The 24,485-nt window shown below is 37.2% G+C and overlaps 1 protein-coding gene across 7 annotated transcripts in view; it reads left to right on the top strand.

Moving 5' to 3' along the window:
* The window catches only part of CDH18 (cadherin 18), a 530,347-nt gene that overhangs the window by 281,483 nt on the left and 224,379 nt on the right, over positions 1-24,485 (top strand). Inside the window, exons 1-2 of one of the 7 annotated variants that reach the window (XM_058421426.1) lie at positions 1,074-1,164; positions 4,441-4,513. The exons of 5 other annotated variants lie outside the window; for them this stretch is intronic. The gene's annotated coding sequence lies outside the window, so the exon portion shown is untranslated. Of the gene's footprint in view, positions 1-1,073; positions 1,165-4,440; positions 4,514-24,485 lie in introns of those variants that run through there. One more of the 7 variants, XM_040077854.2, reaches the window with a different exon arrangement.

The following is a 24,485-nucleotide window of genomic DNA, read 5'->3' as shown; positions in this document are numbered from 1 at the left end:
TAATCACATTTTTAATATGCTGCTTTAGCAGGTTGAGTAAGCAGCCTGACACGGTTGCCCCATTCCTGAAACCCTGAATCAGAAGAATGCCATTACTCTTAATTCTGAATAAGGTGTGTTTGGAGTAAAGATATTCTACAAGGTCCAGATTTTTGAATTACTTTTGCATCAGCCAGCCTGCCTTGATCCAGACCAGCCTGAAAGGGCACAAATTACCCACCAACTTAAAGTCACCGGTGGAGTGATATTCATATAGGGGTCTTAGACAGCAGGAAATCTTTAAAGAAGTAGAGCTGATCTGGTCGGGGATGGGTTGCTTATGTGACACCTTCTGTGCCCCACCAGGATTGGAAGGGGGCATTAAAGGGCACCATTCCGTCTGAATCTTACAGCCGGACCATGTGGACGGCTGATGAATGAGCCGGCAGTGGACTGTTTAGCAGGCTGTGACGACTTTGCACAGAAATAGGAAAATTTATCGCCGGCTTGCCAGAGCAGTGCCGTACTGCCCGCTTTCGGTGGTGCGCCCCTTCTGTGCACTCCCGCCCCGATCGGCAGCCCAGCCCTCCCGGCTCCCGGCCCCCCTTCCCGGCACCGAATTTAGGGGCTTGCTGTCACCAAGCTGGAGCCGTCCTTCTTCTGCGCCTCAAACACGAACAGGGGGGGTTTCGCAGCCGCCGCGCAGTTACCGGACAAAGATATCTCTGTGCCCGAACGCCCCGGTTGTATCGGTACGGAAGGACGGATGGATGGATGCATGGATGGATGCATGGATGGATTGGTGTGTGGATGGATGAATCGCGCATCTGTCCTAGAGCCGGGGCTAGCCCGGGTCTGCCATTGCGCGCAGGAGGCTGCTTGCGTCCCCGAAGTGCTGGAAACGGGGAAAACAAGGCGGGGAGGGGAGAAGGACGGGGGCGGGCAGGGAGGGGAGGCGGGCGGGCGCGGAGCGGGGCGGGGGCGGGGGGGCGGCGCGGCCAATCGCCCGGGCTGCCGGCGCTGCAGGAGCGGCGGCGCGGGGCTCAGGGCTCCGAGGGATGCGGAGACCGGGCCGGGTACCTCTCTGAGGACGGCGAGTAGCTGTGCCGCCAGCACTGCGAAAAGTCCCCATTTGCTTCTTATAAATTAAAGTGCCTTGTCACCAGTTAGGGCAAGTCAGCCAAGGTAAGGCTTAAATAAAATCACACTTTAATATGTGGCAACATGGATATTTCTGGACAGCGGTGCCGCTAACACAGCCTTCTAAGTAGCGCAAAATATTTTGTGCAATAATGCTGTCTTAGTGGGTGCACAACCTGTAATTTGTCTGTGTTAAAGTTGCCGCTGGTACGTAAGCCTTACCCTTGTGGTGCTGTAGAAACGTGTTTGCATATCCGAGGCAATTGCAAAGGGACCTGCAAAATGCAGGCATAGAAAGGTAGCGGCGCTCTGTGTATGTGTTTGTGTGTGACCGTGTTCGTAATACCTACAGTTCTGCTCCTTAACTTATGGGGATAATGTGCAGATGCATTTTAATGGTGATGGCAGGCAGATTCTTTCGCTCAACTCACATATGTGAGCCTTTTTATACAATAAAACCGCATGCCATGTTGAACTATATGTGAGACCATTAAGCTTGGTATTTGAATAGCAATTTCAGGGTCTGGGGTTCTCCCCACGCCCAACCCCCCCCCCCCCCCCCCCATGCTTGTAACATTGTATGTGATAGCTGAGAATTGAAATGCAGCAAAAGAAGACCTCCTACAGATTTACCTTTAGCTGCTTGTTAAAGCTTAAGCAGTCACCTAACTTTACTTTGTGTGAAGGGCACTGTAAATAATGCACAGGCAGAAATAAACCTCTCTACATTTCCTCTTAGCCCGCCCCAATAGTACCCTTCCTAAGGAACAAAAACTACTATGTGCCTTTAGTTCACACCACATTTTGAGTGATGGAACTGTCAGTGGTCTGGAAGTGAATGTTTTGGCAAGCAAGGAGTTCCTTAGGATGACTTCACTAATGTGTATCTTTGAAAACAACACAGTCCTGAACCTCTGTGTGTGTGTATGCGTCTATCTGTGCCTGTGAGAGTCTGTTTTGTGTACATGAGTGACAAGATACAAGGAGGACAGGGTACAGAAGCCAGTGGAATGTGGCAAATGTAGATGTCTGCATGTATTTCTCTTACTGGATCTCTGTAAAGCAGCATGAGCATTTCTTATATTTTAATGTAGTTTATCATTCATATTAGGGGTTGGGATAAATTCAATTTCATATGCATCAATGCCCCATTAGTTTTTCATGATCAAAAGAAATACAATGGAAAACATAGTAAAATTATTACTTCAGTTAGCACAGGTGATATAATCACCGCCTATATTCAAGGTACAGAATGCATTTTTCATTCCAAGACACTAGGCATAGCTCCTTCCTTTCTAAATCTTTACCTCTGTGCTGCAGTCAACCTTACACAGTTGTGTGAAAACACTGAAGCCTTCCTTCTGCATAAATTGTCCCTCTACTGAATAATAATAAATGTCACCAGAGCAAATATAAAATTAATTTAAAAGTTTGGCACATGTTTGGCATTTTGCCTAACTGTAAAGGTAAGATTCAGAGAAATAACCAGAAGGGTTCCCTAATCTACTTCACTGTCTTTGACAGAATATTTCATTTCATTTCATTTCATTTCATTTCATTTCATTTCATTTCATTTCATTTCATTTCATTTCACTATTTCATTATTTCATTTCATACTTTTCTGAAGAAGACATAGTATAGTATAGTTACCTAACGCAAATTAAGGTCTGGCGCTTTTTTTTATGTACACCTATGGACAAAATGTAATAATTTTCTATTGTGGTTAAAGTTACTAATCATCTTACTTAAGGACTACAATAAATAACATTTTCATTTCTGCTTAGAAAATGTCAATCAAACAGAAAACAAACAAACAATTGAAAAATAAATCTGCCAAACAAATCCAGAAAACAACCAAACCAACACATTCATTGTTGCCTGCTTTTTCTAAAAATTGACTGAAGAAATAGTGTGTCAGACAGCACTTTCCTTTAAATAGGAGCAAATTCAGTGCACAATCATGGCTTAGGGGGCACTGTGCTGCTCACTGGACCATTTACAAATGAGATTCAAAACTAAATGCCTTCCACTTGCAGGTACTGAAGATCCTGTAAGACTTTCTAGGATAGGATTTTTGACTCTGATATTAGGACAAAATGCCAGTCAAAGTTTTTATACTTTGTTTAGTTTAATTCCTCAAGTAGCTTAATTAGAGAGCATTGTTCTCTTATGTACTACCTACATTAAAAATGTTTAGTGTTTTTTGTCCTGCAATGCAGAGACTGTAACTCAGCCACTTTGTTGGTGCATGCTGCGCTAATTCATGGTAGTTCTGGTGAATGTATGCAGTTATAAAACAACCGGGGATAAATATCTTCAACATCCAAAATTAGTGTATGAGGGTGCATGTCTGCATGCCAGTGAGGGACAGTTGTTGCTGCACCAGAACTGACGTTCCCCTGGTGCACAAAATTTACATAATACCCTTCAGGAAATAATCTGCACTTTAAAGACTTTTTTTTTTTTTTTTTTTAATTATTTTGTCTCTGAGTGGTTAAACATTTACCACATGAGCTCTAAACATTAAAAATATGAGCAAGTGAATTACTATTTCTCAATGTAGTTGTATGGAAGATTTCAACTTTTATCTCTGGCTGATAAATGCAACTTGAAAGGTATGAAAAATTCTGTTAACTATAGCTCCTGCTCCTGGTTAAGAGCTGCATTTCTGTTAATACAATTAGTGCTAAAAATTATCAGTCTTATCAGATTGAATAAAACCAGCTAAATACCAGTGAGTCATCTGTTTCATGCAGATGAACATGGGCTCTTGCTTGGACGGCTAACATCTAGTTAGCCCTGGCAGATCTGTTCTGCATAGGGGCCTAAATCAGCCATCATGACGCCATGGGGCACAGTTTCATTGCTGATAGGCAATTCAAAATAAGGGTGGGAACTGACAGGGCAGGAAGGGGACAAAATACATAGCAAAATACATGAAGATGATGCACGAGTGAAGGTCATAAGAAGAAACTCCATATGAAAATCCCAGCACAGCCTACAAAAGTCTATGTAATCCAGCACATATATCTTGCTAGCATTAACTATAGTGGAAAACTTATTTTCCATGATCAGCAGAGCTGTAGTTTAAATAGTATAGGTACAGTCTGGTGATAAAACAGGGTGAAATGCTTAAACTTCATCCTAAACTTGATGGGCAGACTTGGACAAGTCCCTAAAACACTCTCTAACTTCATATATCACATGAGCATTGCATAATAATTATAGAATGAGGAATGAATATTGCATGATACTGTTTTAGAAAAATATTGCAGAGGCTAATACTGAAGTGTTATTGTCTCCATTACTCTATTCCTTCAGTTTTGAATTATACACAGTTCTGCTACTCCTCTCCAGCAAATGAAGCTACATGGAATTTGGAAATTCAAAAAATGTAAGTGGAATTTTTAAGAAACTTCTGAATTGAGGCTTTAACAAATAATGTATCATATAAGGGAGAACAAAGATTGGCAGGATAAGATTTTTTTCTCCTCCAAAGTCAGGTTTTATCAGAAAAAGAGTTAATACTGAAATGTTTTAAAAGATGGCTTTAATAATGTACTGTTACTTTTTTTTTTTTTTTTTTTTTAAACTGGTTTTAATATGCAAAAAGAGAATCAAGAGACTTTAAAATAAACTAGTTTCAGATTTGAAAGTAGTGTATAAGTCTGATCTCCTATTTAGGGGTTGTGTTTAGGTGGAGAAAGTTGTTTCAGGGGTTTGGTTTCGGGTTTAGTTGGTTTGGGTTTTTTTAAATAATGTCTTTGTAGATTGAACACAACCAGAATAACATAGTCACGTAGCTTTATAAGTAACCGACAAGCAACTTGGTAGCATTTGCACATCTGCAGTCCTTATATAATGAAAATACATTCAGCAGTTGCTTGAGGCCTGCAAGAAATATAGTTTTGCTTGATAGCAATTGTCATTTATATTTTTGTGGAATTCGCTCAATCCTGAGTAGAGTTAAAGCTGGGTTTATTATCATAGCAGAGACAAAGCATTACTTTACTCCCCACTCCTTGTGAAAATGCTTGCTTCTTTTAAGCAGATCCTGTAAAAGGGAATATATTTAGGTCACTGACAAATTATTCCATTCTCACTTCACCTTACCTAGGTTCCAGTATAATTTATCCAGTGCTTACAAGGACACATTTTCAAGGCTCTTTGTGAAGTGTGGTGTAAAAATACCCAAGCTAACTGAGGTACGAGCTGCATTTCTACCACAGGATTGTAGTGAGGATCTGTGAGATTCTTTGTAGTACTGCACAGTGTACTGTAATATTGCTCCCTGAAATTACTTTGCAAGAGGGATCAGTCACATTATCTTGACTTAGCAGATGGGATGAGTGAGGTGATAGGACCAGCAGGCTTCTCCTTAGGACAGACTGATGGAAGCAGAAGTGGGAACTGCCATTTCCTCATTCAGGTCCTCTCTTAGATGGGGACAGTGAACTGGGCACTTGCAAATCAGATATATTCAAGGTTTTAATGTACTTTGATTGCTTTGAATCATTCTTTGGAGAAATCTGCCTCTCCCTGCTAGTGATACAGAAGTACATGCTTCAGTATAGGTGGTCTAAATACTTCCTCCCTGTGCAGTATTCCTGTTGAAAACAACCAACTCTTTATTTGGCTGACTTCTTGTTTTGGTATTTGCTGGTGTATCACAGAATCATGAAATGGTTTCGGTTGAAAGGGACCTTTGAAGAACATCTAATCCAACCTGCTCTGCCCTGCCACAGGTGTAGCCATCTTTCACTAGTACAGGTTACTCAAATCCTCAACACAGCCAAGGATGGGACAGTGACACCTTCCTTGGGCAGCCTATTCCAGTGTCTCCATCATGCACTGTGTTGTTTTGTAATTAATTGCCATTAAGCTTTACAGCACAGCTGTGAGTGTATATATGGTGCGTGTGCACACACATATTCTTTGAGAAGGTACAAAGAAATTAATACTAACTTTAAAAAAACACAATGTTTGGTACTCTAAAAGCATGTAAAAATTACAGGTAACATTGTGTGCCACCAGGCTGAGCAATTTTTTGCCCTGTTTTCTTATGTTCACGGATGAGAATGTGTATTTTCATTATTTTCATTATTATATGAACTGATTTTTTTGAATTCTCTGATTAGTCAACTTAACCAAATCAGTAGGATATTGTTCTACAAAAGTCATACACTTGGATTTGAATTCTGTTTATTTTACATCTTGTTCTTGCTGTGAAGGAAAACCTTTTGGTTCAAGAGACTCTGGTTGCTTTCATTTTCAGTAATTATACCAGAGAAAATAATCTTGTTGTGTCTTTTACTTGTAAACAGCTGTTTGCAGGAGGCTTAAGATGACACTTCATTTGGGGTGGAATTTCTCAGGCTTATATTCAATTAAACTTCGAGTCGTGTTCTGCTGTTGATGTTATGACAATTGATAGAACAAATATTTTTTAAAAAATAAAACCCTGAATACAATCTCTATAATTGCAGGGCAAGTATTTGAGATATTCAGAGGCATGTTTGAGACTGTCTCAGTGATTCATCTTGTATGTGTATCCATACATACAACATACATACCCTCAGTGTATCCATATGTTGTGCTATATGTAAAATACAAATGCTCCTTCAGTAGAGAACCTTCCTATAATTAGTGAAAAATTAATACTTTATCAATGGTGTCAGGCTAATAATGTGCTATTAATTATCAGGCTGTTGGAGTGTGTATGCATGTGTTTGTGCTTATTTGAAGGAAACAGTAGTTGCTAAGAGGGAGGTAGCTCCTTTAGTTCATTCAATAGTGAGAAAGATTTAATTTGACTGTAAAAAGGTATTTTTAACATTGATGTATTGTATTAGCACCTAGGAAGTGCTGACTGTTCTAAATGTAAAATACTGGGTTTCAGGAGAGGTGAAATAAAACTGGGGCATATGAGCATTGTAGCATGTTAGCCATTAAATGCTCATGGCAACTGCCAATATTTAAAAATACTGGGAAAGCAATTTATGTTTGGATTACAGCCCTCAATCACTATTTCTTGTATGTTTTACATTTGGTCTTTCAATAAATAATAAGCTTTCTTACTGGAGTAATAAAATCAAGAAAAACCCTACGCGTCATTTATTACATGCAATTTCCACACACTTTGCTGATGAAGAAAATCTGATATATATTTGCTGTTCATTAAAGCATGAATTCTTGCATTCATATTAGTGAATTTGAGCTCAGAGTTATTATCTTGACTATTCGGGCTAGAGACATCTTAAATATTTTCTATTTGCAGGAGGGAAGGTATAAAATAATCAGTTCATTCAACATTGTATGTTTAGTTGGGTTTTTGTTTTGTTTTGTTTTTAAGCGATGAACCACATAAGAAACTTCTCCTAGAAAACTGGTGAAAAAAGTATCATGTTTGTTCTTATACTCATTCATTTTCAATGAATGCACAACTAACACTTTGAAATCCGGTGCAGCTTTGTACTAGAAACCTTTCTAAATGCTTTTGGAAAATGTCAAGACAACCAGCATGTTAACATGTTTTTTCGAGTGGAACTCAACGTTTCTAGCTGGTTGAGCTTCTTTCAGCGTCAGGTAAAGACTGACAGAGTATTCACATTGACAGTTGATTCATACAAGGTCTAGTGTTTCCTAAACTGGATTTATTTGTTATCTTGTATACTCTCAAGACAGCTATCCAAGGCATACAGTGCCCTGTGCATTAACAGAGTGTGTGCACCAGAGCTGTCCTAAGTGGCGGCAGAGTGGGAAGATAGTTACCCATCCTGGCACGCATGATGTGACCTGCTGCCATAAGTCTCTTCAAGCATCAGGTACCTCTTCCCAGGTGTTTAGCAGGCACATTACGGGCATGCAGACTGTGCACAGATTTTAGACATGGACTGGGTCCCCAGAATTGAGCAAGTGCTGTGGTTCAGTCCCCAACTTGCTGCTGGGACATAAATGCATTGGCTTGACAGTGCATGCCACTTCTGTATTATAAATTGGACAAGAGGTTTAGATCCCCTTAGGTGGAGAGATCATGGTACATGAATATTTTCCTGGAGGAGGAACTTCATATTTCTCAGATCGCACTGAAACAACTGCATCATTCTAATACCAACCATGTTTTAAACTATAAGGGAAAAGCATAATGTTGGAGACCTCTTGATCTAAGGAGGAGTTCATAGCTGGATATGTGTTACGAGAGAATTGAGAGCATAAAGGAGCTTACAGAGCATGTATGCAAAATTATTCAGCCATCAATCTGATGCTTTTCCCTAGGACTTTTTTTTTTTTTTTTTTTTTTCCCCTGGGTTAATTTTTTACTGGATTAGAGAGCTATGTCATTTTATAGAAAGGTTTGTCATATTCCAGATCTAAAACAGAGAAAGGTGCGGGAGCAACAGGCTGAATGCCAGGAAAGAAAAACAGGGCACCGTTACTTTGATAATCTTTCTTTAGCCATGAGGCAGATGAATGGAAAGGATGACCAGAGGGATGTTCCTTTGTAAGAACATCTGAAAAGTAGCCTTCTATATGAAAACCTATTCAAGAGGTTTATAAATACCTCTCAAGGAAAGTCAGCAAGAAGACAATTGACTATGTAGCCTTGCATTGTGACTTGAAGTCTAATGAACTTGAGCTCTTTCAGACTATACAGGTCAGGGGATGACTGATTTCCTAAAGCTATTAATGCCTCCTGTGCTACTGAAGCCAGTTTGGCTTATGTTGTTACATTATGGTAGTGTGTTGGCTATGCTATGTCATATCAACATACCTATAAGTTTTCTAGCTCTGAACTGAGAGAGGAGATGTCCCCATTTATGTTTGCCTGGGATTTTTTTTTTCTTTTTTTTTTTTTTCTCTTTTTTTTTTCTTTTTGGAAAAGAGGTATAACGTTCTTGAAATGAGGTGAGTTTCCTCCACAGGACCATTGTGTGATAATTTACTCATTATATTATAATGAGCACTTGCTCTATTTATCATGGAGCTTAATATATTTTAATGACTGTTGTGACTCCCCTGCAGAGCAAAACTCAAGAGTGTTTCCGTGCACGTGATTCATTTAAATGGATTTGTTACAAGTTTTGGGACTTGTGAGCACATACATTTTTGCAACATATAGCTATAATTTTGATTTTAAAAGCAGAACATTACTTTTCTTAACTTTAGAGGAATCCCAAAACATAGATTCTTGTATATTTAGCATTCATGTTTTAGACTAGGTGAAAGATGACTGGTTTCATTAAAACACTCTTGTATTAAAGGGCAACTTGTATTTGTTTTGTTTTGTTTTGTTTGGGACTTTGATTAATTAATTCAAATTAAAGCTCATGAATTAATGTCTTTTGGTACTTGATACCTCTTCCTCCCCCCGCCCCCCCCAAATCTGCACTTTTTAGATTCATGTGTTTTGGTTTTTTAAGTAGTAGTCAATATATAAGTAGGTTTATGGCATCTGCAAACTAATTAGAGACACATCAATATAGCATTTTTTTTAAAATCTTCTGAAGATTGTCAACATTCTGGCAACAACATTGTACACAGGAAAATGGGAACTGGAAGAACAATGTCATACAAATTGACTTGTAGACAAGGTCTTTAGCCCGTCAGTCTGTCTAGTCAATCTCTATAGGTTGCTGGTGATCTTGATGTGACACCAAAGTTTTTTTATAATGACTTTTCTGTAATATCCACATACAGTGTTACCTCCAAAGGAAACACTTTGCTCTTCTCTATGCTTTCATGATGTTGCCACAAAAGTCAGATTCAAAATGAAACAGCTGTTTAAAAATACTGTTTTATCAGCATTGAGACTTAAAAATATGAACTGGTTTTCTGAATTGGCAATGTTGTTCATCTTTTGCAAAACCTGAAGGCCAACTTCATTTTCTTATTCTAAAAACTGCAATTTTAGTAAATTTAAACTGATAACTCTTTAATCAAACAATTCTTTTCTTTTCTATACTCTTTCTTTACTGTGTCACTTATTTGAGCAACTCTTAACAACCCCAGAGACTTGCAGGCAGAAATTTACTGAATTTATGAGTAGACAGCAATTTATTTTCTGATAGAAACATTAGGTAGGTAAGCTTCTCCCAAGCAGAATGATATAATGCCTGATTACTTCAATGTGAGGTCCTGCTGAGTCCCTGACAACTACCACTCAGGCAGGTAATTGTTGACCTCCATGGCATCTGAGGATGGGGCAATTGTTATTCCTGCTGAGTTCTTGTCTTCCCAGTTCCCCACTTTTTCCCTTATGTCTTTACACTTTTTAATTACTTTTTCATTACTGTCCACTCTATATTTTCTCTTCTGTCTTTATTTTAGCTGTAGCTACATTAAAGGTCCAAGTTATTTGCTCCATTTTTGTAGAGTCCTGACATTAGAGAGCATTATATTTGGAACAAAGAGGGACTTTGAATAATTGCAGAAACAAGTAACTTCAAATGGATAGTTTAAATCAAATTTGGCCTCATTCCTGCAATAACTGTGGACATATATTGTCCACAGAAAATGATAGTGTGTGGACTGCGCATAATGAGTGGTCTTTTGAGTTCCTGTCTCTCATGTATCTCATGCCAATAAAAGGAAGTATTGTGTACCTGATGTGCAGGTCTGCTGACCAATTTTAGCTGTTGATTAAAAAGTGTAGAAATTAAAGAATAAAAGAGATTAAATGAAGAATTCAATAAAGTAAAAGTATGTCATTTAAGAAAGATTGAAACCTTTTTGTGGCATATGATAAGAGAAAAGAAGAGCATGACTAAACCTGTTTTTTGCTCTTCTTGAAGTATTATTTCAGATTATTGTAGGAAAGATGTCAATTAGAGTCAGCTCCTTTATGCCTTCTTATCTTTTTCTTTTCACAAGAAGATATAGTTGGTTTTATAGGTTTCCACATAAAGAAGTTGATTTTTTTTCCCTCAAGAAGGTATTTTTGTTGTAGATATCCTACTCCTAAAGAGGATTACAGGCTTAGACCAAATAGTCAGGGTTTATAAATACTTTTTATGATATAATAAGCAATATACTAGGTATTGAAAAATTTACCTATATTCTGCCTAATTTTGGCTCACCAGGGCAAAATATACTTGCTTATTGTGTTGGATCTCAACCTTGAGATATACTGAGATCCTCAGCCAAGGGCCTCAGCTTTTTACTGATACTTCTGCTTAACATCACAGAAAGAACTTCTGCAATGGAGGTGGATTTTGTTGGTATTAGCATTCCCATCATAGAGACAAAAGGGCTTCTGCACAGTTGTCACCATTCTTGTAGCCTGAATGAAGTGCACCAAAAATTTGTCTTCAGGAAGGCAGGTCTATGCAATGAGATCAACATGAGGACTTATTCAAAAAGCCTTCTACAGACATACGTATATACATTTAATTTCTGTAACTCTGAAGCAGCTATAACAGCAGCACTGTAGCTGGAATAAAATTTACAGATTTCGGAAACTGTTCCTCATCCAGTTGCTAGTCTGCCTTTATTATGATAGGGAGATTTCTTCCTCCTATAAGGACTAAATGAATTCTGCATGTCAAATCTTTACATAACCTGGGGGAAAGAGCCCTATTAATCAGACCAACTTTTCAACATTTGAAACAGATTAATATTTTTCCACTTAGTATTTCCTATAGCATAGCCCAGTTGAAAATTATCAGTTTGAGTTTGGTGGGTTTGTTTTGTTTTGTTTTGTTTGCTTGTTTGTTTTACCTTCTTTCTTTACAATTTACCTAAAAATGATGGGCCTCTTTATATGTGTTACATGTTCCCATGCAGATATTTCCTTTGTCTTTGACTCTATTCCTTGTTGCATACACATCCTTTCATTTTTATTTGGTTACTCGGCAAGTTGTATATAACTACAACAAATACACAATTCCTGTACGTGACATCTCAAAAATATTGTTATTGAGTAGATTCCCAAAGGCCTTGTGAGACTGGTATCTTAACGTTTATTCAGTCTGATCCTCTACAGTTTGCAGTTTTTCAGTTCAAAAGACCACATAATTCTGTACTGCCTAAAGGCATGAGAGATTGGTTTTTCTCACAACCAAAATGAATAGGTATTTTCAGCTCTCTCCATCTTGTTTAAAGTTTGTCTTTGAAAGCTTAGGATGATGAATTTGAGATTTCCTTTCAGGCACATGCTTATTTCTTTCCATCACTTGTCTTTTATGGTTATACTTTTCACTCCTCATTGTTCAAGTGCAGTAGAGGTTTATTGAACTCTTCCTTGTCAGATAGTACAGACACACTGCAGTACTACTTCTCTTTTTGAAGACCTTTTTGTACCTAAAGTGGCTTGTGTATCTTTGATGTTGCCTAATTGGAATCTCAGAAGTGAAAAATAAATAGCTGAATGAAGACAAGAGTGGCAGGCCTAAGGTTGTACATATCTTATTTTGCTTTCAATCATTCTTTTATTCTTATGACTTACAGTCAGCTAGTCCTCTAATACTATTGCTTTATTTATTTCTATCACCCATTGCTGCATTTGAGCCTCTCAATCACCTGTATCCCACACTGTGAACAGAAGCTCCTCAATTAGTATTTATCTTCATGGTCCCTCTGAATCTGTTCTAAAAGTTTTAACCAGCCTTCTTTTTAATGACTGTGTCTTTCTTGAACAGTTTAGTTTAGTTTAGTTTAGTTTAGTTTAGTTTAGTTTAGTTTAGTTTTGTTTTGTTTTGTTTTAAATCCTGTCTCATCTACTTGTCTCGCCTAGTTTAGGCTTAAGTTTCTTAGGACCGAAGTATCTGTATATAAAACTCTGTATATATATGCTTCACACAGACAGCTCAGCAGAAGTTCTGCATCTAATTTGGGATTACCCAGTGCAGTGATGCAGCCTGGCTACCAATAGTCACATGGAAAGGGGCACGGGGATCTGGTGGAACAAGAATTACAGGCGGAAAGTGCCCTTACAGTAAGGAAGGGCAGGAACAGCAGCAGAGTTGGGGCACGGAATTCTTCTCTTCCATTGCAGTGGAACAACCATGCCAAATTTGCAGTGCTCCAAAAGAAGAAGGAGGTCAAGAAAATATAGTGATGAGTGGGAGGCCTTGAGATTTCTTGGAGGTTGTATTGCCAGGAGACAAATGAAAGAGTGCTGCAGGGAGCTCGTTGCAGCAGTAGAGGAGTCAGAACCAGGCTCCCCTGGGAGGTGCACAGCAACGTGGCAAGGGACAGTGGCCACAAAATGTCAGTGGAGGAGGAGACTCCTGTTGGATTTGAAGAGGCAGCTTTTCACAGGGAGAAAGGTTAAGCACTGGGGCAAGTTGCTTAGAGAGAGACCTCCAGACTTAGAGGTTTTTAAAATCCATCTGGACATGGCCCAAAAAACAACCCAATAAAACTTAGAATGTCACGATGCCTTGGGGAGGAATCTAGACTTTTTGGATCTTCAAAAGTCCTTTCAACCTACCTTTTTACTCTTATTGCTCACTCTGCAGTCTTATTTGCAGTAAGTGTTGACTTTATCATTTGCTATTTTTTTAGAAATAGCAATCTGTAGAACTCTGTGGAGCTATTGGTGATTTTGCAGGGATAAATTCAGTTCTACATTTTCAGCACTATATTTTGCTGACTTAGAAATGTATTGCATCTATTAAGTGCTCATTTCTAGTCACTTTGGATGTGAATGTCCACTTCAAACTTCAGTAATTGGAGAAACCAGGTTAGAGAGATAGACCCATTTTTAAAGGATACTTTTGTTACTTGCGCTGATTACTAAATCAAGTAGCCTTCTTCCAAAAATACAGTTTTGAGAGAGGTAAGAGTACTTACGGAGAGGCAAGAGCATAAATGAATGGAAAAATTCAAGATTTGGAGCACAAGAAGGGTAAGTAACTTGTTTGTCGTAATGGCAAGAACAGCATTGATTTAATTAAATCTTTAAGACCAAAGCAAAAGATGGACCTGTGAAGGGGAAACAAAATATTTATGTCATCTTGGGGTAAGATACAGAAAAAAAGTGATGATCAGGAGGACCAAAGACTTGTTTGGCACTGGAGTACTATCTGAAGGAAAGAAGTTTAGGCTCATGAGGCAAAATTGTTCAGATGGACAACAGATCATTCTAGAAAATTATGACAGAAACATTCTTTATGTGCTTAATATATTTTGTCAAATTCTAAGATAACCCTGTTGCTTAGTAGAGCAGAATTAAAGTCCTTCTTCTGATTTCTCTGAGTTTAGAATTAGTTTTTCCCCTTGAGCACCATGCCAGTACAATTAAGAGCGTCAATTTACAGCATGGCCTGGCAGAAAATACTAATCTGTAGTGGTTTTCTTGGTGGGTTGGGGCCTATCTGGCATTAAGCATAAGGAAGAATCAACTGCCCTAAAGGACCAGCTCTACTGCTCCATTTCTGTATATGTTTAATAATTTCCTAATTTTCACTGCAGCTTTTGATAATCCTAAATAAATGTTACATGTGTAGTGCATTGTGCAACCTTTGGCAAAATCTCAACCTTATTATTATCTGTTCCCAACATATGCTAAATAGTGTTGAGAAATAGGTCTCTTGCATAATACCATGTTATATGTTTTTCTGCTTTAAGTTCTGCAGGTGTGTGTTTTTGAAACAAAAGGACTTTTATATTATTCTGCTAAGTTGATTTTTTCCTTTAGTTTTAATGCATTAGATTTTTTTATCTTGAATGTGTGACCTATTCATGGGCAAGGTGCAACTCAGCATCAGCTTAGTGAGAGGCCTTTCCATTCTGATTTGCATGGACTACTATATTTCATCTTTTCTCAAATAATATTGAACGTATTAGCTGGCACCTGATAGAATCATAATTGAGTTCAACTGCCGGCTCAGGCCAGCTACTTCAAAATAATCAAATATTTTGTGGAAGCAGCACATACAGTATATCATTTTTGCCGTTGTAGTTCCTCCTATAAACACCTAACTTCTTTTCTACTTTTTTGAATGAGAAAGGTAATTTAGATTTTTGTTTTCTTCCCAGTATAGAAATCAGAGTGTATTCTAAACACTAAACATTTTGGTCAGCACCAGCTCTGACTGCATGAAGTTAAGCTACTGGACCTGAGGGGCAGCAACACCATGAGAAGAAAGGTGCTGATGAGGAACTGGGACATGTTGTGGATGGCAACTTTTAGCTTTTCAACTTAACTCACTGTCAGCCATAAAGAAAGCTAGTAACAACTGTGGAGTTCTAGAAGTGTGAAAATATGGATGGAAAACTAGCAAAATATGTCATAGTTTTGATGATAAAAAAAGAATATTTCTAGATTTCCTTTTTTGCTTTTTGTTTTGCTGTGATTGGATACAAATGAAAGTTTTCTTCCTTGCAACGTTTTTATCCCATGACCAAGTGGGTAGTGATGCCTCAATATGAGATTATCTTTTATTTTAAATAAATTTAGAGAACTGAGGAAAGAACCCTGCTTAATGAACAGGTCTCCCAAAAATTAACTCTGAAGATAATGAGCCAGAAATTTTGCTGATAAATTCCTGATGCAGCATCAGTGAAATCAAAACAGCTACATAGAATGTAACTCAGAAACAGCTTGAGAACATGGGCAGAAATCTCCCTTCAGAAGATTTTTTGGTTTTGTTTTTGTTTTTTGTGGGGGTTTTTTGTTTGTTTTGGTTTGGTTTTGGTTTTTGGTTTTTGTTTTTTTTAATTCTTTCCAGTAGTTCCTGGTGTTACCTGAAATTGTGCATCACTGCTTTCAAAAGTCATTGTGTCTGTAGGTAACAGTGCAGTTTAACAAATTTTGTTTGAGTCTAAGGATTTACTTTTTTCTCCTCAAAAAAAAATCTAGTCAAATAGTACCCTGGAATGTATGAGGCATTGGTCGTGGTTGTTTCTACTGCTCTTGTGGTGGCAATATGGTTAAATGTTCTTTGGCATGTTTTTCAGAAATGCATGCTTACTTTGGAAGATAAAAAGGGGTGTATACCTAAGTGGACATATGCTTGCATGTGCTCATAGTAAGGCTGACTTTCTGATAAACTCTCACCAAAAAAAAAAAGTGGAAAGACACAGTTGCTGTAGTGTCTTTATCTCACCATATTATTGTTACTTTTAATAATTATAAGAATCCTTTAAATTGCATTCACTAAATTTGTATGCATGGTTTTCTGTTCTAATGGGTCTAGAGCTGACCCGTTAAATAATGAAAAAGTATTTGTAGCTAGATGTACCAGTCTTGTTATTAAAGGGAAGGAAAAAAAAAGGTTATACCTTAAAAAAGTGCACTTTTGAGAGACCTAGTTTATTTTATCAGTAGATACAGGTAACTGGTTGAAGCTGATAATATCATAGGAGATTTCTTTTCTGGCTCAGATCTGTTTTATGCCTTAGTTAGCTACAGCAATGTTTATGTTTGCTCTCAGGTTACGGTTGTTTAGAACACAAATATTTAACACTGTAATCACAGAAAGTTTACTATACAGATCAAGTTTAGTTTCCTTACAGAGATCTGACAGATTTCCCTTTAAAAAGCGATTACTGATCATACTTGTTTAGTGTTACCGACTTAGTGAAAATCATAAAGAGAGAAAGATCTAGGCATTGATCTCTACTTTCACGGATTCTTAACTTTATGTAGAGTGTCTAATTCTGTTCCAGTGGTGGAATAAGTCAGTCTGGATTGTTGGGCATCCAGATAAACCTGTAGAGAATCAGAAATGGGTAACCTGCTGGCGAGTAGGTGACAAAGGCTAAAAGAGCATCTAAGACTCAATGTTGTAGCTACTTTCCTTACAATAATGTGACATAGTTGACACGAAATGGAAAGGTTCAATTGTTAGATCTATAAAAATACCCACAAAGCACGACCAAGATAAAAGGCACAGAGTGGAAGGTCATATTTTCTTCTCAAATGGATGGTTCCTTGACTGTAGGTGGTTTAGCAACTAAAACTTGTGGAAAAAAAAAATGGTTTTAATCTTACTTTTTTTTTTTTTTTTTTTTTTGGCTCCATGGGAGATCTTTTTGTTGTTGTATCTTTTAGTAAAAAGGCTTTTCTTTTCCTCTTCTATTATCACAAACCCTGAAGTGGCTGATTATTATTGTAGGATAACCTTGTCTAACAAAGTCACATCTGAAGAGGTGAAACAACGCTTAAAGGAATGCCAAAGACTGAAGGATGTCAAGATGTCAGGCATGTCTTCTGGGTAGGTTAGAAGATATCTTCAAGAGTACATATTGAAAGGAAAAGAAATTAGGCCTGTTGGACCTAAGTCCAAAACAGAGTTTGGCTGTGAAAACTAGCAGTGCTTATGCAGTAACAGGATTTTGAGATATACAACCAGCGATGCGAGAAGAGCCTAAAGCAAGTCAGCTGTAGTTCAGATTTAGCCTTGTCATAAAGAGGTTAAGCATATTTTCTTTTACATGTACATTGTTTGTAATTAGTTTTGTTGTTACTGTTTGTTGGTTTTGTTGTGTTTTGGTTTTATTCGAAAAAGTAAAACCAAAAAAGAAGAAACTGGATTTGTTCAGCATGTTGCCCTGGCTCAGGATTGCAGGTTACCACAAGAAGGGATCTCCCTAGAGTTTTCAAAGGTAAAAGATTTCACATAGACTGCTTTCAGATTTTGTATGAAAATATTAACAAGGGAAGAAGTCTTGAAGTGATTGTTAAGAGGCTACCTATGTGTGAGTATTCAGGACACAGGAAGAGGTTTTCAAATTTCTGTAGAATCTTTGAATGTTTAAACAAATATCCACTTCCATTGTCTTAAATTTTGGTCAAAGTGGAAAAGAAAAAGAAATGTGTCTCGCCACATTAGGACATAAATTGTCTAGGCTACACTTCATTTGTCTTGTGATATAGGATATTTTGAAGAAAAAAAAAAATCTTGATGAAGGTTAGCATTGAAGGAAATTCAAACTTGCCAAATTCTTGAAACTTAATGCTGTGTAAAGAGCAAAAAGGGAGAACTTTGTCTCAAAATGTGAAAGTAACTAATAATCTAGAATTTTTTTCCTGGCTAGGTCATTGATACAGTATTATACTATGTCAGTAAGAGCAAAAAAGTAATCAAAAAAAGAAAGGGAGAAAAATGAACATTGTTGTATTCTGATACTGCTGCATAAAAACAATTTAATTAATGGAATTATTCTTTTCATAGCATTTTAAAATTTGTAATTATTTCAGGGTTTGGCTGCAGTATATTTCTGGTTTATTTTTGTTTTATCATATATCCCCTGTGTCAGAGGGAATAAAATTTTGGTATGACATTGTAGGATTTTGCTTACAGTCTTAGAGTAGGTCTTAGGACTTGCTGTGCAAGACAAGTCCAGGGGAAATACCAATGTATAATTTATTTTCTTGTAACTCCGTGAAACATTTCCTGTGTTTAACAAAAGTAAAACCGCAAATAACTCTAAATGGTTTAAAGATAATTTTTTATTAATGATAAATAATCTGATTACACATTTCACTATTACAAGGATAATTCTTCATTTAAATATTTCCTACTTTATTGTGCTGGTTAGTCAAACCATTGCACTCTTCAAAATGTATTAGATAGAACCTAGAACTGGGAGATTTAGTCTGACTGATTATATTTTTCAAAAGCCTTCAAATAATATTTTTGAGTAACTAGCACCCACCACTGTTTTAAAAATTTAGAAAAATTCTCATTAGGATAATAAAGAAGGCTAATTTAACACTAAATGTGTTAGATACATCTAAATAACAGATTTCACCTTTTAATATAGAATGCAACATTTTGATTTGCAAATCAGAGGTTCATTTTATGTCATAGATCATAATTGTCAGCAGATTTTAATTTATGGTTTAATAAAGACTGATTATGAATTGTTATTTCTGGCTGTGGACAGTCTTACACATTTTTTATTTAATATAGATTTTTTTTTCCATTGTATGAAAGGAAGGGTAAATCTGATGGATATATATATATATATATATATATTTCAGATCAGCCTGAGATACAAGGGGCAAGCACTTAGCTTGGCACTCTCAGGTGTTGGTGTCATGCAGCTGTGATGCAATTTAGTAGAATATGTCAACACTTCTGTAATCTTACGTAGTGTTTACTCATTTTATGGATTTACTCCATTGTGTAAATGAACAGAACACTGGAAGGAAAGTAGTCAGAATTTATGTAATGAAGTTCATCAGACGCTGGATATGTGCTACTTTGAATTGTGACTGTTTATGTTGTTTTCTACCTCTCTGCTTGAGCGTAGGTCATAAATACCGTTCTTTTGAATTACGTGCTCTACAGCCAAAGACAGACATTTCAAAAGTGCATTTTGCTTTCATTTTCTGAGTGAAAAACATATCATATCCTAGGTAGGTGATTTACTAGTTGACATTTGGAGAGGATGTCTATCTAAATTCAAACCGTTGCCTTTTAACCACTTATGTGTTAATACATTCTTACCTAACTTGTAGAACACATTAACAGTTTCACAATTGACCCTGTCTTCTCAAAAGTGTGATGATGTGTTCATATATCTCCAACTTTTTTTCGTTTGTTTTAAAGTTGCAAACAGTATGTTTTTGAGTTTAGATAAACAATAAGATAAAACAAGGGTGCATTTTATTGTACAAACTAATATTAAAACTTTGTGCTTTGAGGTCAGTGTCCAAAATAGTGCAGTCTATACCCAATGTTCAAAGTCATCTCTACTTTTAAATGTTTTGGCTTTTGAAGTGCATTTTATTGTGCCTTAAAACTTTTTTTTTTTTTTTTTTTTTTTTAATACAATTTGTATTCTTCTCATTGCCCAATTATCTTATATGTTGTCAGCAAGGTCATTTACTTACTACTGCTTAGGATGGCATGCACGTGTTAAGTGCCTAGATGTTCTCAGCCCCATTGATTGCTGGTGCTGAAGAATAATTTATTCTGCATATATGTGATATATTTTCCATATAGATAAAGCATATCTTTTTTTTGTAAATGCCATATGGAAAGGTGTTGACACTTCATGTCATCCTTTATCTGTTTTTGTCCTGAAATGGTGTCTGAGATGCAGTGTTTGTGTACATATTAAAAGTCAGAAAATCAGCACATAACTTGCACTACTCTGATAATTCAGCAAGTAACCTCAGTGCAAGCGTGGGTAGAAGTGGTAACATAAGTAAGTTATTTGTCTTACTTGATTAATTCTTTTTCCCCACCAAAGAGAAAAACCTGCTCATGTTTGAAGTGGTGTCATGGGTTAGTACAGTTTGGTTTTTAGTTATAGAAAAATGTAAAATAATTCTCCAGGTCAGGACCTGGGAACTGCTTTAGAAGAGACAGGGACCTATCAGAGAGTTAGTTAGAATATTGACATCTATTCTGACCAGTGAAATTGTTGGCTGCAACTTTGGGAAGTACCATATAAAACCCCTTGATTTCCTGGAGGTGGGGCCTTTTTCTTTTTTTCTTTGGCCAGAGAGAGACAGGTAACATCAGCTGGGCCTGCTGCTCCCCCTTTTTGGGGGGAGCTGGCCTGAGGCCTGGCCGGATTCCATCGGCTCCCGGGTGAAAGGGGCGGGAAGGAGAGGTTGCTGTTTTGTAACAGCTACTTTCTTCAGACTTCCCTGGAGCAGGGAGAGATCTCTGCTTGGCCCTGATAAGAGCTATGGGCACCATTTGGGCCGAGGCCACCCCAATTTACACTGAGGGGTGGGCTGGGAAGGCATTTATGATCCTGCCTGGGGGTTTTTTTGAGATTCCGGACTGCCTGAGTGCTCTGATCTCTGATGTTTCTGTGAGTTCTTCCTCCCTCATCAGCTCAGCCTTGAACATCTAACACCAGGATCTACAGAGAGAGAGACAAGGACTCCGAGCAGATTTAACTCTTTCTTAGCAACATGAAGCTTCCAGAGCTCAGCCCTTCTCTGAGAGAGTAAGAAAGGACAGAGTGAACATAAAGAACAACAGCATGAAGTCAGTAGAGCAAGAGTGAAAAGACTATTGGGACAGAGGGTTGAAGAGTTGGTTGTTCTAGTCTTACTTGAGCCATGGAAATGAACTGTATATTTCATTCCTTTAAATCATGGGAAAGATATGCATTTGGGGAGATGATTGTTTTAATTTGTGTGTAGATTTAAGCAAAGGTGTTTGTGATGAACTAAGGAATATCCTATAAGATGCTTGAACAGAGATAAAGATGAGAAGCCCCCTGCGCCAGTGAAGAAGTGAGAAGATATCTCTGTACCTTGAAGTGAAGAATCCTTTGCTTTGTAGTTATTCATCTTTAAAAGGTGACACCCCAGTATGCAAAAGTCTAAGACCCATGACCCATAAGCAGCTTGGGAAACTGCTCCTGGGAGGGTCACAAAGGCAGGTTTCTGCAGGCAATTGTTTTTGTGACAGTTTAAAACCCACAGGAGAACTGTTTTAAATTGTCAGTGGGATCCATGACTCTAGAAGATACTCTTCCCCTAAAAAATTGGTGAAAGACTATAGTCAGATAGTGAAACTGACTGAAAGTTACAAATTTTGTCTCTTTATGTTGTTTTATAAGAAAGTGAACAGTTTGTAAGGGGAGGGAAGAGTGTTTTTGAAGTTTCATTCTGTTTTAGGGGTTTTTTTTATCCCAACTTTTTGTCTTTTCTATTCTTTTAGTATATGTTAATAAACTATTTGTTCATTTTAAGATTAAGCCTGCTTTGTTTTTCTCCTAGTCTCTCTCCCACAGAAAGAGGAAGTACCAAGACCAAAATTTAGTGAATGTGAAACCACTACGTTAATTGGTGTTTCCGCCCGGTTTGAAATTAAAACTATGACAAGTGGCTTTATAAAAGAAACTGTATAAACATGCAGCTTTAATTATAGATTCACATGATTGAAAGGGTAGTTATGGCAATTATGCGGATTCTTTTTATCCCTCCTGTCTAGTAAAACTGTAATTGAAAAACAATGGGTATGTTGATGATCAGAAATGTCTGAGATTATTAGATTTATCCAGTTCAAGAGTAAAATATTTGCATAGAATCTTGAGTCAGCTTCTGAACCTCTTGTCTGTTTTGATCGTTGCCACAAAAAAAGTGTTAAATTATGTCAATTACTTCATGGAATTTCATATATGGAAATGTCAATGTACAGAGACATATTTATGCTAAAAAAAATTTGTTTAGTCACAAAAGATCTCAGACATATCTAGCCACAATTCTCACCATCTTCGCTGTTCGCCCACTTTATTTTACATGTTGTTCTCTTCTGTTATATCACTCTTACTGTCCAAATTGATCAGATTTTATAGTCATTTGATCAAAATGGAATTTAGGTCTTCCTCTAGAGAAGTAGGAGTAGACCTGCAAGTGTGAGCCTGAAATCTAGGAGATTTTATGGGGAGAATTTTACTTCAAACTCTCAAATGTACAGATTTATTGGGGCTGTAGGCTTTATTTTACCTCAGGAGTATTGTTTTGACTGAGAGTCAGGTTTATCAGAATGGTTATCCCTTTTCTGTTAGGTTGGGATAGTATATATCAGTCTTAGTGCAACTGCTCTGTAATGTCTAACAAGCTAATTATACCAAAGGCACAAGGTAATTAATTGCCTGCAGCTCACAGTAAGGAGCTGTTGTTGATATTTTTTTTATCTATGTTACAGTTAAGTATTGTGCAGTAATACATTTCTAAAACTTGTCTGTAGGGCTTGAAAAACTTCTGACATGTCCCAACCAAGCTTAGAGAAATCTCACCTGAATTCTGATTTTACTGAAGAAAATTTAAGACTATTTTCTTTTACTATACTGCATGTTCATAATCATCATGTCATTATTGCTTAGAGTTTTATAGAGATGTTCTTAAAAAATTAGAAAACTCAAACAATAGAAAAACTTACATTCATACACTTTTGCCTCTATACATTCACAGACAGATGGTAAATTGAACAAGACACTAATTTTTTTTTTTTTTTTTAACCTTATGTCCATTAATATTTTCTTTTATACATTGTTTGTGCTATGATACCACCTACAGGCTCTTGTTAGTATAGTGCATGGAGAGGGGTAATGTACTGATGGAATTAAAATTAAAAAGCCTTTGTTGGAATTGCTATGTCTCATAGTTCTTTAGAGCATTTGTTATTTAAGTATAGTTCCTAGTGTGGTGTTGTGTGTATGGTTGCCTGTAAACACCTTTGATAGAAGACCTTTTAAATTTAGGGAGTCGGAGAATCATGTGGGCTGGAAAGGACCTCTTCAGATTATCTAGTCTGCTCCCCCAGCTCAAGCATGATCAGGTACAGCCTTTTGCCTGGGAACACGTCCAGTCAAATGTTGAATATTTCCAAAGAAGAAGATCTTGTGACCTCACTGGACAGCCTGCCTTACTGCAATGAGGATGTGTTTTCTTGTGCTCATTTGCAATTTCCTATTTTTCACTTTGTGCCTGTTGCCTCTTGCCCTGTCACTGGGCAGCATTCAGAATAATCTCTTTCCCTCTTATTCATTCTTTTCCTTCAGATATTTATACTCCTTGGTAAAATCTAATCCGAGCATTTTCTTCTCTAAGCTGACCCGTTCCAGTTCTCTCATCTTTTTCTTGTAGGAGAGGTGCTCCAGTCCCTTCATCATCTTCTTGGTCATTTGTTGAACTCTCTCTGATATGTCCATGTCTCTCTTGGGAGCCCAGACTTGGACCCAGGAGACCCAGGTGTGGTCACTCCAGTGTTCTGTAGAGAGAAAGGATGACCTCCTTCAGCATTACTGGCAATGCAATGACATAGCTGTTAGAGGGATGTGATATTGGAGGGTTTTGTCTTTCCTTTTCCAGGGCCACTTTAAATATTACCAAGCTGGAAATGTCTGCCCGCAGATGTCATCATGTTTTCAAAGTCAAGAGAAATCAATAGTTAGTAATTCGAACTCACTCAATCAGTTAAATTTTTCATGCTGTGGAGTCCATAACTCAGTAAATATGTTTTAATGGAGCTAAGAAAGAAGATAATTTCTTCTATAAAGATGTAAAAGACAGCATTTAGAATTAATTAATGCAAAATTCTTAGCAAAATTTTGCAGTCTAAGTAACTTTATAGGTAATTTGATCCCACACCCTCCTAGTAGTGAGACTAATGAATGGCTTTTAACGTCAATATTCATAAACAGCCACATTACTGCTAATAAGAACTCTGTAAGTTTCCAACATAGCCTTTGTAAAATGACTTACAGAAAGCCAAATATTGACTTCTTGAGAATTTAATTTCTGTGTGCCACATTGCATCATTTGATAGTTTTTCTTCTGCTAGGAAGATAAAATGTGATTGAAAACTTTAAATTCCATTAATTTCTTCTTGTTAGTGCTTTCATTTGGCCTTGATATTACTGTCATTATTACAGCACAGAGATGAAAGGAATCAAAATTATAATTCTTCTGAGTTTGAAAAAAAAAAATTATGAGTGAG

This window comes from Hirundo rustica, chromosome 1, assembly GCF_015227805.2.
Source record: "Hirundo rustica isolate bHirRus1 chromosome 1, bHirRus1.pri.v3, whole genome shotgun sequence".
Taxonomy (NCBI): Eukaryota; Metazoa; Chordata; class Aves; order Passeriformes; family Hirundinidae; genus Hirundo; species Hirundo rustica.
The sequence above is the reverse complement of the archived record's forward strand: the minus strand, read 5'-3'. Positions and strand labels throughout refer to the sequence as shown.